Here is an 11,477-nt window from a genome sequence, read left to right as displayed (position 1 = left end):
GTGAAGATCTGAGCAGCAGATCGCAACAACGCTAAACACTGTTTGCAAAACGATGATGAGTGTTGATAAATCACATTGCGTGTACTGTTTAATATATTTGCATTATTGCCTCCAAGTACGGTAGGTGTTTTGCCAATCAGCATATATTCTGGAAATTGTAGCTTTACTTTTATGTACATAAATGTTTGGCCCAATTTTTGATTTTCTCATTACTTCCCATTACTGGAAATACTTTTTCAAGGCAATATTGTATACAATTTGCAGGGGAAAATACAACAGCCACACGTTTTTACAAGGCTATTATATGAAAAACTTGCACTGTTTGCTTTGTCTGATTGTTAACACATTTCATTTGTGTCTGTGTTTGCATATTTTCTTTGTTGGCTTTTGCATGCTTGAAGGTGTTTATCCAGGATTTTTTATTTATTTTTTTTCTCCTATGAAATGTGAAGGATGCTACACGCACGGCCCAATTACGGCAGCCGATGCTGCGCGGCAGAAAACAGCGCTTGCTTGTTAGTTAAATAGACGGCGTGAACAAGCCCTCATTATTACAACTTATTACTGTGTGTGCGCGCAGAATGGAAAAATAGATCTCAGATTATGAGCTGAAAAAGTTTGTATGTGTGCTGACACAACACAAAAACAAAATGACTATAAATATGCACAATTACCATACACAATTGAAAAGGATCGCTTTGAAACACGAAGTGGAAGTTGTTCCGGCGATATCCTTGCAGCAGTCAGCAAACGGGTTTCTTCCTTGCCTCTGTTGCCAAAGTGTGCACACTGAGTCATAAGTTTGCTGAAAGTTTCAACCTTGGAGGGAGTTTTTTTTGTCAACTCTATCCCTTAAGTGCCCTCACTGATTGACTGTTTTATTTAAGGTCTTTTCCTTATAGCAGAGTTTTCCTGTCTTTAGTCACCAAAGTGATAACACTGAATTTATGTTCTGTTCAAATTAGAGGGATGTGACAGTCTCTTGCTGTTGTGTGGGTTCTCAGATCCGACAAGGAAGGACATTGTTGCGCAGGTTAGACTTTCCTTTGTTTTTCAATAATAAAAAGTCTCTACCGGTTGCTTTTCAGCCTTGCCGTGTCCTGCTTCCTCTGCCGCTCCATCTTTTCAGTCACGCGTGTCTTCGTCTTCTTGTGGCTCTCTCTCGCACTCGTTCAGCATCGGCTTCCTTTGGCTCCTTCTCTCTCCGTATCTCTTCCCGGCGTTTACGGCCGCTGCCCTTTTATGCAGTGCAAGAGGAGATTTAAATTGTGCCCAGCTGGGCCACCGACGCACCTGACAATATTGCTCGCAGTCCACGCCTCCTCGTCGCCATCTTTGGCTGGGCTACGGCGTACCCTGCCTCGCTGTCAGACTGCCGGCGCCGCCTCTCCACAAGTGAATGTTCCCTGTCTCTGTTGTCCAGGTGCACACACATAATCTTAGTCTTTCTCAATGGGCCTGATTCACTAAGATCCAAAAATCTTGCGCTTGAAATAATGTTCAATCTTTAAAATAGCGTGTACTTTAAGTGGCCGTGTTGCGTGTGATCTACTAAGACTGTGTGTGCAATTCAAAAGTGGTGCATACCGCTTAATTTTAAATGAGTACTTTAAAACAAACAAGTACAAAAATAAAACCAATACAGTTGATGTGTTTTGGTGTTTTAAAACGAGATTTGTTTTTTTCATTTATATGAAAAATAATGTATCCCAATATCCATTTTCTTGGGATTGGAACATTGGAGCAGACGTTCTGCATGCAATTGCATCAAAATCAAAATACTATATTATCATGTATTCCAAAAATATTTTTTTGTTAAAATGAACATAAGTACTGTACTTAAATATCTGCTTGACTTATGATTTCAAAACAAATTTTCAATCGGTAGATTAAATTCAATAGATTTATGGCAAAATTTCGCTGACTGAGTTTTTTTCTTTTATCGTAAAATCAACTTTGGTACTTTTTTTTTTTTCCATATACAGTAAGACAAACAAACAAAAAAAATCAAAACAAGATTTTACGGTTAAAAAAAAAACAAAAACTTGCATCGCTGTTGCTTGAATTTTACTACTAAAAACAGTGGTATTTTTCCATCCATTCCATTTATTAAATTATTTTGTATGCTTTAAAACATTTTTTACTGTAAAGTTCTGGTGATTTAGCGGCCAGTTTTTTAAGTAAATTTTAAATATCTTTTTTTCAGTTTATGTAAAAAAATAGTTTGTTAATGTAATATATATATATTAGGGGAGTGGGAAAAAATCGATTCAAATTTGAATCGTGATTTTCACATTGTGCGATTCGGAATTGATTCTCATTTTTAAAAAATCTATTTTTTTTTTGTTATATATATATATATATATATATTTTTTTTTTTATCAATCCAACAAAACAATACACAGCAATACCATAAAAATGCAATCCAATTCCAAAACCAAACCTGACCCAGCAACACAAAGATCTGCAATAAACAGAGCAATTGAGAGAAAACACAAACAAGACACAGAACAAACCAAAAGTAGTGAAACAAAAATGAATATTATCAACAACAGTATCAATAATAGCTATTGTCTCATTTGCTAAGATCCAAAAATTTGAAAATTGCATGTACTAAATATGGGAGTGTGATCTACTAAGACTTTGTCTGCATTTGATAATCGGTGCAGACAGTCCTATTTGAATCATTATTTTTTATGCATTGTAAATAAATTGTGAATAAAAGCTAGCAATTGGTGGCTAAAAGTGTATAAAAGAGGCTAAAAAATTCCAAAAACCTCCAGCAGTGTGTTATATAAAAACTGTAAGTATACAGTCGTGGTTTGGAAAAGTTTACATTTACTTTTAAAGAACATAATGTCAAGGCTGTCTTGAGTTTTCAATAATTTCGACAACTCTTGTTTTTTTGTGATAGAGTGATTGCTGGGTATTGTGGCCAAACAACTCAATGTTTGTTTCATCTGACATCACATGGACAAAGATAAGACCTTCTGGAGGAAGGTTCTATGGTCAGAGTAAACAGAAATTGAGCCACAATACCCAGCGATATGTTTGGAGGAGAGAAGGTGAGACCTTTAATCCTAGGAACACCACACCTACCGTCAAGCATGGTGGTGGTAGTATTATGCTCTGGGCCTGTTTTGCTGTCAACGGAACTGGTGCTTTACAGATAGTAACTGGGACAATGAAAAAGGAGAATTACCTTCAAATTCTTCAGGACAACCTAAAATCATCAGCCTGGAGGTTGGGTCTTGGGCGCAGTTGAGTGTTCCAACAGGACAATGACCCCAAACGCACGTCAAAAGTGGTAAAGGAATGGCTAAATCCGGCTAGAATTATGGTTTTAGAATGGCCTTCCCAAAGTCCTGACTTAAACTTGCTCGGCATCCATTGCTTTCGGTCCCCTAGAGGGGGGTTGCCCACATCTGAGGTCCTCTCCAAGGTTTCTCATAGTCAGCATTGTCACTGGCGTCCCACTGGATGTGAATTCTCCCTGCCCACTGGGTGCGAGTTTTCCTTGCCCTTTTGTGGGTTCTTCCGAGGATGTTGTAGTCGTAATGGTTTGTGCAGTCCTTTGAGACATTTGTGATTTGGGGCTGTATAAATAAACATTGATTGATTGATTGATAATGCTGAAGAAACAAGTCAATGTCAGAAAAACCAACACATATAGCTGAGCAGCACCAATTTTGCCAAAGGGAGTGGTCAAAAATTCAACCAGAAGCTTAGTTTTTGGACATTCAGTCACGTTTTTCACTTCCTCGTTTTGTTTGTTTCCATGCCAACGCATTAGTTCCCACCTTGTCACGCCCCTGCCCTCAGTCCCACAGCCATCCATCCATCCATCCATCTTCTTCTGCTTATCCGAGGTCGGGTCGCGGGGGCAACAGCCTAAGCAGGGAAACCCAGACTTCCCTCTCCCCAGCCACTTCGTCTAGCTCTTCCCGGGGGATCCCGAGGCGTTCCCAGGCCAGCCGGGAGACATAGTCTTCCCAACGTGTCCTGGGTCTTCCCCGTGGCCTCCTACCGATTGGACGTGCCCTAAACACCTCCCTAGGGAGGCGTTCGGGTGGCATCCTGACCAGATGCCCGAACCACCTCATCTGGCTCCTCTCGATGTGGAGGAGCAGCGGCTTTACTTTGAGTTCCTCCCGGATGGCAGAGCTTCTCACCCTATCTCTAAGGGAGAGCCCCGCCACCCGGCGGAGGAAACTCATTTCGGCCGCTTGTACCCGTGATCTTATCCTTTCGGTCATGACCCAAAGCTCATGACCATAGGTGAGGATAGGAACATAGATCGACCGGTAAATTGAGAGCTTTGCCTTCCGGCTCAGCTCCTTCTTCACCACAACGGATCGGTACAACGTCCGCATTACTGAAGACGCCGCACCGATCCGCCTGTCGATCTCACGATCCACTCTTCCCTCACTCGTGATCAAGACTCCTAGGTACTTGAACTCCTCCCCTTGGGGCAGGGTCTCCTCCCCAACCCGGAGATGGCACTATACCCTTTTCCGGGCGAGAACCATGGACTCGGACTTGGAGGTGCTGATTCTCATTCCGGTCGCTTCACACTCGGCTGCAAACCGATCCAGTGAGAACTGAAGATCCCGGTCAGATGAAGCCATCAGGACCACATCATCTGCAAAAAGCAGAGACCTAATCCTGCGGTCACCAAACCGGAACCCTTCAACGCCTTGCCTGCGCCTAGAAATTCTGTCCATAAAAGTTATGAACAGCCAGTATTTAAGTAATTTTCTTTCTGTTCATCATTCTGGGATCTTCACACTCGCACACACGCTACCCATGCTGCACCTCTTTCATGCCCTCGTCCATAGTTTTTGTATTAATGCCATGTGCTAGTTTTGTTTATTGTTTATTATTATTCAAGCCAATCGAGCAAGTGTTTTTGTTTCATGTTTGTAGTTTTGCATTTATGCTAGTCTTTTGTTTGTTCATAGCCAAGTGTCTGTACCTCCTTGTGAGCGCCCTTAGTTTGTTTATTTTTTATTATAGTTTTAAATAAACAACTATGTACTCACGTCCACGCCTGGCTCGTGTTGATCCTCATCTGCATCGAAGAAACAATCCATGTCCAAGCATAGTTGTGACATATGTAAACTTTTGAACACAACTGTATATCTAATGTACTAACAGGCACATTCATAATAACATGTAAAATGTACATATTATGGTCATTTTAAGCATACAAAAGCACATTAATTTCACAGACTCATCACAATGTTTTCTATTTCCTTCAGCAACAACAATTACTAATCATGGCAGACGTCATGAGCGCCAACAAGACTATTTTTGAAAAACAGCGATCCAGAACCTAATATTTTCATGCCTGAATATGCGGAGCATGAGCTACAAGTTTTAGACACTAAGTCATGCTCATACCTTCCCGTTTTGATAAAGAATTAGTCATAATCCTCATGCAGATACGGGGGAAAAAAAGTGGGCTTAAACAAGTGTCTTGTCATGTCTTTTTTGCTATCTCTGAATCAAAGTTGACCATCTTCTTGGTATATGGCAACAACCAAATACTATACAAGTAAGAGACTTGAGTGTGAACGCCTCCAGCCGTCATTGTGTGGGTTGCATGGACCATTTAGGAAGGACAACGCTGAGCAGGTTTGACTGTCGTTTATTCTTTCAATAAACAAAGTTTAAGTGTCGAACGGGTCGCTTTTCAGCGCTTCCTCCTCCGCTGCTCGTCTCGGCTGGCTTTTCCACTGCCGGTGACGTCGTCTTCCCCTGGGGCTCATTCTTCGATCGCTTGTGTTTTGGTTGCTTCTGCCGTGCTGCACTCCTCGCTCCTTCCTCCTTCTCCCCTCTTAAACATATCCGGGGAGATAGGCAGATTGAAAACCGGTGTGGGTGTGTTACGCACCTGATCTTGATCATGGCGGCGTCGCTCCTGGCACACCCCGCCTCTTTGTTCCGCTGTATACTCCGCCTCCTGGCCGCCATCTTGAGCCGGGCCAAAGCGTATCCCGCCCCGCCGTCGGCCCGTCGGCTCCGTCTCTCCACAATGAATTATAATTTAACTTTCACCAACTCAGAGGTGATGCAGCAGCTCACCGACTCAGTATGTCAATAACTGCATAAACTCACTGTGATTAATGCATTGCTAAAAGTAGTTCATCCACTTTAGCACTTATAATAACAATGTCGCTACTACTTGGTCCTTATTTTTGATGTTTTTATAGAAGGCTGTATGGGCGCATTAGCTGCATTGTTAGCCACCTCGTACTTTCTGTATACAAGTTAGAATGAATAAAAAAAGAAAGATGTGTTATTGTCTCACACGGGGATTGATTGAAACTTTTATTAGTAGATTGCACAGTACAGTACATATTCCGTACAATTGACCACTAAATAAGTTTTTCAGCTTGTTTAAGTCGGGGTCCACGTTAATCAATTCATGGTAATATTCAAGGGAGTGTGAATGATTCGCAACATTTCCAAAAAAGTGCAGTTCACCTTTAATTAAGAGACGATATCTTTTGCCCTCCAGTTTGGTACCTCAGCAACACGCAAACCTTTAGTATATATTATACTCAAAGTACTTTCTCTTTTCAAGGATTGTTCCTGAAAGGCTGTTTGCCCTTGACTCGGTCGCCAAACTACCTAAGAAATGAACAAATTAAAAAGATGGTTTGACAAAAACAGACTCTCTTTGAATCTCAGTCAGACTAAAATAATGCTATTTGGCAACACTAGAAGAGAAAGTCAAACAGAAATACAAATAGACGGAGTAGATATTGAAAGGGTAAAATAAAACAATTTTTTGGGGGTGTAACAACAGATGATAAAATGGATTGGAAACCTCAGGTAAAAAATATACAACATAAACACGTCAATAAGGAATAAATCAAAACATGTTCTGGACCAAAAATCACTTCGTATTCTTTACTGCTCACTGGTGTTTCCATATCTTTTACAGCGGGTTTGCAGCTTACTTCGCGGTTTGTTCTCCCGGGATGTAAACGGACGACTCCGGACAGGACTTGCAGGTGGGAACATGATTTAATCTTGAAAAAAAAACTCAAAGAGGTACAAAAACAGAAAAAGGTGCCGATCGCACTTGAAGCTAAACACTTTAGCACGTGCAAACAAGGAAGCCGGGACGAGTGAACGGCAAAGGCAGGCTTAAATAATGTCTCTGATCAGCAACAGGTGAGCGTCCCAAACACAAGAGGCAGCTGAAAATAATAAGTACCTAGGGTAACAAACTCAGAGGTGCACTAAAGTAGTACAAAACGAACAGAAAACACAAAACATGATCCTGACCCCGGATCATGACAATATCTGAGTTATTGTGTAGAAATATGGGGAAACAACCACAAATGTGCGCTTCATTCACTACCTGTGTTACAAAAAAGTTTAATTAGATTAATGCAAAATGTTGGATATAGAGAACATACAAACGCTTTATTTAGTGAATTACAAATATTGAAATTCAACGATTTGGTGCATTTGCAAACAGCTGAAATGATGTACAAAGCAAACTATAACTTGCTACCCAAGAATGTATCCATCTATTCTTTCATTCTCAAAATAATCTTACTTATCTCATCAAATGAAATATGACTTACTTCACCAATTATTATTTATTTATTTTTATTGTGATTACTTATGCAGTGTATTGTAAATAAATTGAGAACTGACAAAACTTTAAGCAACTGTTATGTAAAAGAAAGGGGGTATGATTAAATCAGCTCTGCTTCTTCCTACTCCTTTTCAAACATGTTGAAAAGGGAAACTGGAAATTGTGATGTATCATGTTGCATGTTCGAAATAAACTCAAACTCAACTCAACTGAGTGTACAACAATTCCTCTTAACAAAATAAGAGAACAATAACCTCAAAGAAAAATCTAATTTAAAACATTTGTATGCTCGTACAACACTTAAAACATTTAGCATATCCATCCATCAATCCACTTATTCCCTTTTGGGGTCATGGGGGGCGCTGGTGCCTATCTCAGCTACAATCAGGCGGAAGGCGGAGTACACCCTGGACAAGTCGCCACCTCATCACAGGGCCAACACAGATAGACAGACAACATTCACACACTAGGGCCAATTTAGTGTTGCCAATCAACCTATCCCCAGGTGCATGTCTTTGGAAGTGGGAGGAAGCCGGAGTACCCGGAGGGAACCCACGCATTCACGGGGAGAACATGCAAACTCCACGCAGAAAGATCCCTAGCCCGGGATTAACCTCAGGACTTTCGTATTGTGAGGCAGACGCACTAACCCCTCTCCCACCGTATTGCCCCCTTTAGCATATCAGTATGTGGATTAAAATCATTGAATGGATTAACCAAAGAAATCAAACAAAGCACCGATATGATTCAGTTTAAGATACTGTTCAAACTACAAGTGTTCACTGATCATGTTTTGTTTAGTTACGTTCTGTTTTGTTAAAGACTCCATTGTTTCCTGTTTTTGCCCTTCCTTGGTAGCTTTGTTTCCATGTCAACCCATTAGTTTTCACCTTGTCCCTATGTCACGCACCTGTTTTCACTAATCGCCGCAGTGTAATCTAAAGAGAAAGTTGCCAAGAAGTTAGCCTTGCAACTTTACTTCTGTTCACTTCATGCCATGCTACCTCTGTTACTCGTAGTTTTGCCACGTAAGTTTTTTTTTTTTTTTTATGTCACAGTTATAGAGTTTTGTTTCATGTTCATAGTTTCTGCCTTTGTGCAAGTTTTTGTTTTATCAGCCAAGATTTTGTAGTTCCGCCTTGTGTGCGCCTTTTGTTCCTTTTATTATAGTAATAAATAACTATGTCCCTACCTTCACGCCTTGCCCGCGCCAACTTTCCTTTGCCTTCCAGGAAAACAAACCCCAAAGTCCACGCGTTGACATTTGCAAAGTACACAGAACAATAATTATGATGAACACCTTGAACCCTTTTTTTTTCTTTCTTTCTTTTTTTATTGAGACATATGTTATTTATTTATTTATTTATATATGGGACGGCGTGGCGCAGTGGGAGAGTGGCCGTGCGCAACCCGAGGGTCCCTGGTTCAAATCCCACCTAGTACCAACCTCGTCACGTCCGTTGTGTCCTGAGCAAGACACTTCACCCTTGCTCCTGATGGGTGCTGGTTGGTGCCTTGCATGGCAGCTCCCTCCATCAGTGTGTGAATGTGTGTGTGAATGGGTAAATGTGAAAATAGTGTCAAAGCGCTTTGAGTACCTTGAAGGTAGAAAAGCGCTATACAAGTACAACCCATTTATTTAATTTTTTTTTTGCCTGCAATGAGGTGGCGACTTGTCCAGAATGTACCCTGCCTTCCGCCCGATTGAGATAGGTACCAGCGCCTCCCGCGACCCCAAAAGGAATAAGCAGTACAAAATGGATGGATAGATGGATATTTTTTTGCCTACTACGGTATATTTGTTGCGATCCGCGGCACGGATCGCTTGTCATTTAGAGTCTTGAGTTGGTTTGTGTACTTCCTGATTTGTTTTTTGTCACCAGGGCGACTTGATTTGTTCACCTGCTTATTTGCACACCTGTTTTCGTCAGAGACTCTTTTTAAACCTGCCCTTTTTGTTTTCTCGGCCTGGCCTTGTAGTGTTTGCTTTCATGCAACCAGTGACGTTTGTATTTTGATGTTTGGACTCGATAGCCTCCGGGCTTAGCCTCTTTGTTTCATGTCGTATATTCGCTAATGCTACCGTGTTTAGCCGCCTTTTGTTCCCCTAGCTCTTATGCTAACTAGTTGTTTTTGTCTTTTGGTACCCAGTGTTTTTGTTATTAGTCAGTTTGTTAGTTAAATAAATCATTATCTCTTACCTCCACGCTGTGTCCGTTGCCCGACTGCATCCTGGAAGAGCACCATTGGCACCAAGATGCCACCGAGACGTCACAATATTATTTATTTATTATCTATTTGTTCACGGAGAACAAGGAAATGGGATAAAAATGCCATGGTATGAAAAGGGGTAGGATTAAATAAGCTCTGCTTCTTCCTGCTCCTTTTCGGACGTGCTGTAATGAAACAACTGGAATTGTGTGATGCATTATAGCATTTAAGTCTCACCTTAAAACTCATTTGTATACTCTAGCCTTTAAATAAACCTCCTTTTTAGACCAGTTGATCTGCCGCTTCTTTTCTTTTTCTCCCCCCCCCCATCCAATGACCATGGATGAAGTACTGGCTGTCCAGAGTCGGGACCCAGGACGGACTGCTCGTCAGGACCCAGGATGGACCGCTCGCCTGTGTATCGGTTGGGGACATCTCTACGATGCTGATCCGACTTCGCTTGGGATGGTTTCCTGTGAACGGGACTCTCGCTGCTGTCTTGGATACACTTTGAACTGAACTCTCGCGGCTGTGTTGGAGCCTCTATGGATTGAACTTTCACAGTATCATGTTAGACCCGCTCGACATCCATTGCTTTTGGTCCCCTAGAGGGGGGGGTTGCCCACATTTGAGGTCCTCTCCAAGGTTCTCATAGTCATCATTGGGTGTGAGTTCTCCTTGCCCTTATGTGGGTTCTTCCGAGGATGTCATAGTCGTAGTGGTTTGTACAGTCCTTTGAGACATTTGTGATTTAGGGCTATATAAATAAACATTGATTGATGATTGATTGATTGTGTCGTAAATACATGTTCGAAATAAACAGAAACCGAACTGAACTGAACCTACACTGAATATTTATGTTGTACGAGGTTTATTCCTTGCAGTGAGTTTTTACTTGCCTCTGTTGCCTAAGTGCCTGTATTACGTGTATTCTCTGTTGAGGAATTATTCCTTGGACCACAGGTGCCCATTACGTTGTTCGCGAGCTACCCGTCGATCACGGAGTAGGTGTGGGTCGATCGATTATATCAAAACGGATCATCGATCCTCACCGTTATGTCCCATTTGTCACTGGATAGACACATGGCAATCGAGGGTCTTTTTAAGATAACCGCCGGTTGCTGTGAACTCAGTACGAACAAAAAAAATGTGGCCAGGAAACACTTTTTATTTCAACACAGTCTCTCTCTCTATCTCTTTCCAAACACTTGCCGTCTAGGGTCTGAAGACCAATGGCACGGTTCCTGTCCTCAAAATTAAAGTGCTGCTCCATCCCGTCTGCACTAACAAAGCAAAGGTCTCAGAAAACTGGCTTACACAAGCAAGCGAGCCTCTGGTGTATTTTTTTCTATAGGTTAAAAAAAAGGAGTATGGGAGCTGGATAAAGCTAAAAAGCTACCATTTTAAAGTGAATTATATGTATATAGCACTTTTCTCTAGTGACTCAAAGCGCTTATACATAGTGATGTCAGGCTTTCCCCTGACAGTTTGTCTATATTTTTGTTTTTTCCTCTGCATTTGTCTGTTTCCTCTGTGTTTAGTATCTCCTGTCTTTAGTTCCTGTCTAGTGCTCTTATTTTGTCAGCTTCCTGTCTTGTTCCCTGAGTACTGTGTTCCTCCTCAGCTGCGGCTGATTGGCACCTGGCCA

The sequence above is a fragment of the Nerophis ophidion genome, linkage group LG18, assembly GCF_033978795.1.
Source record: "Nerophis ophidion isolate RoL-2023_Sa linkage group LG18, RoL_Noph_v1.0, whole genome shotgun sequence".
Classification (NCBI taxonomy): Eukaryota; Metazoa; Chordata; class Actinopteri; order Syngnathiformes; family Syngnathidae; genus Nerophis; species Nerophis ophidion.
Note: the sequence above shows the minus strand (reverse complement) of the source record.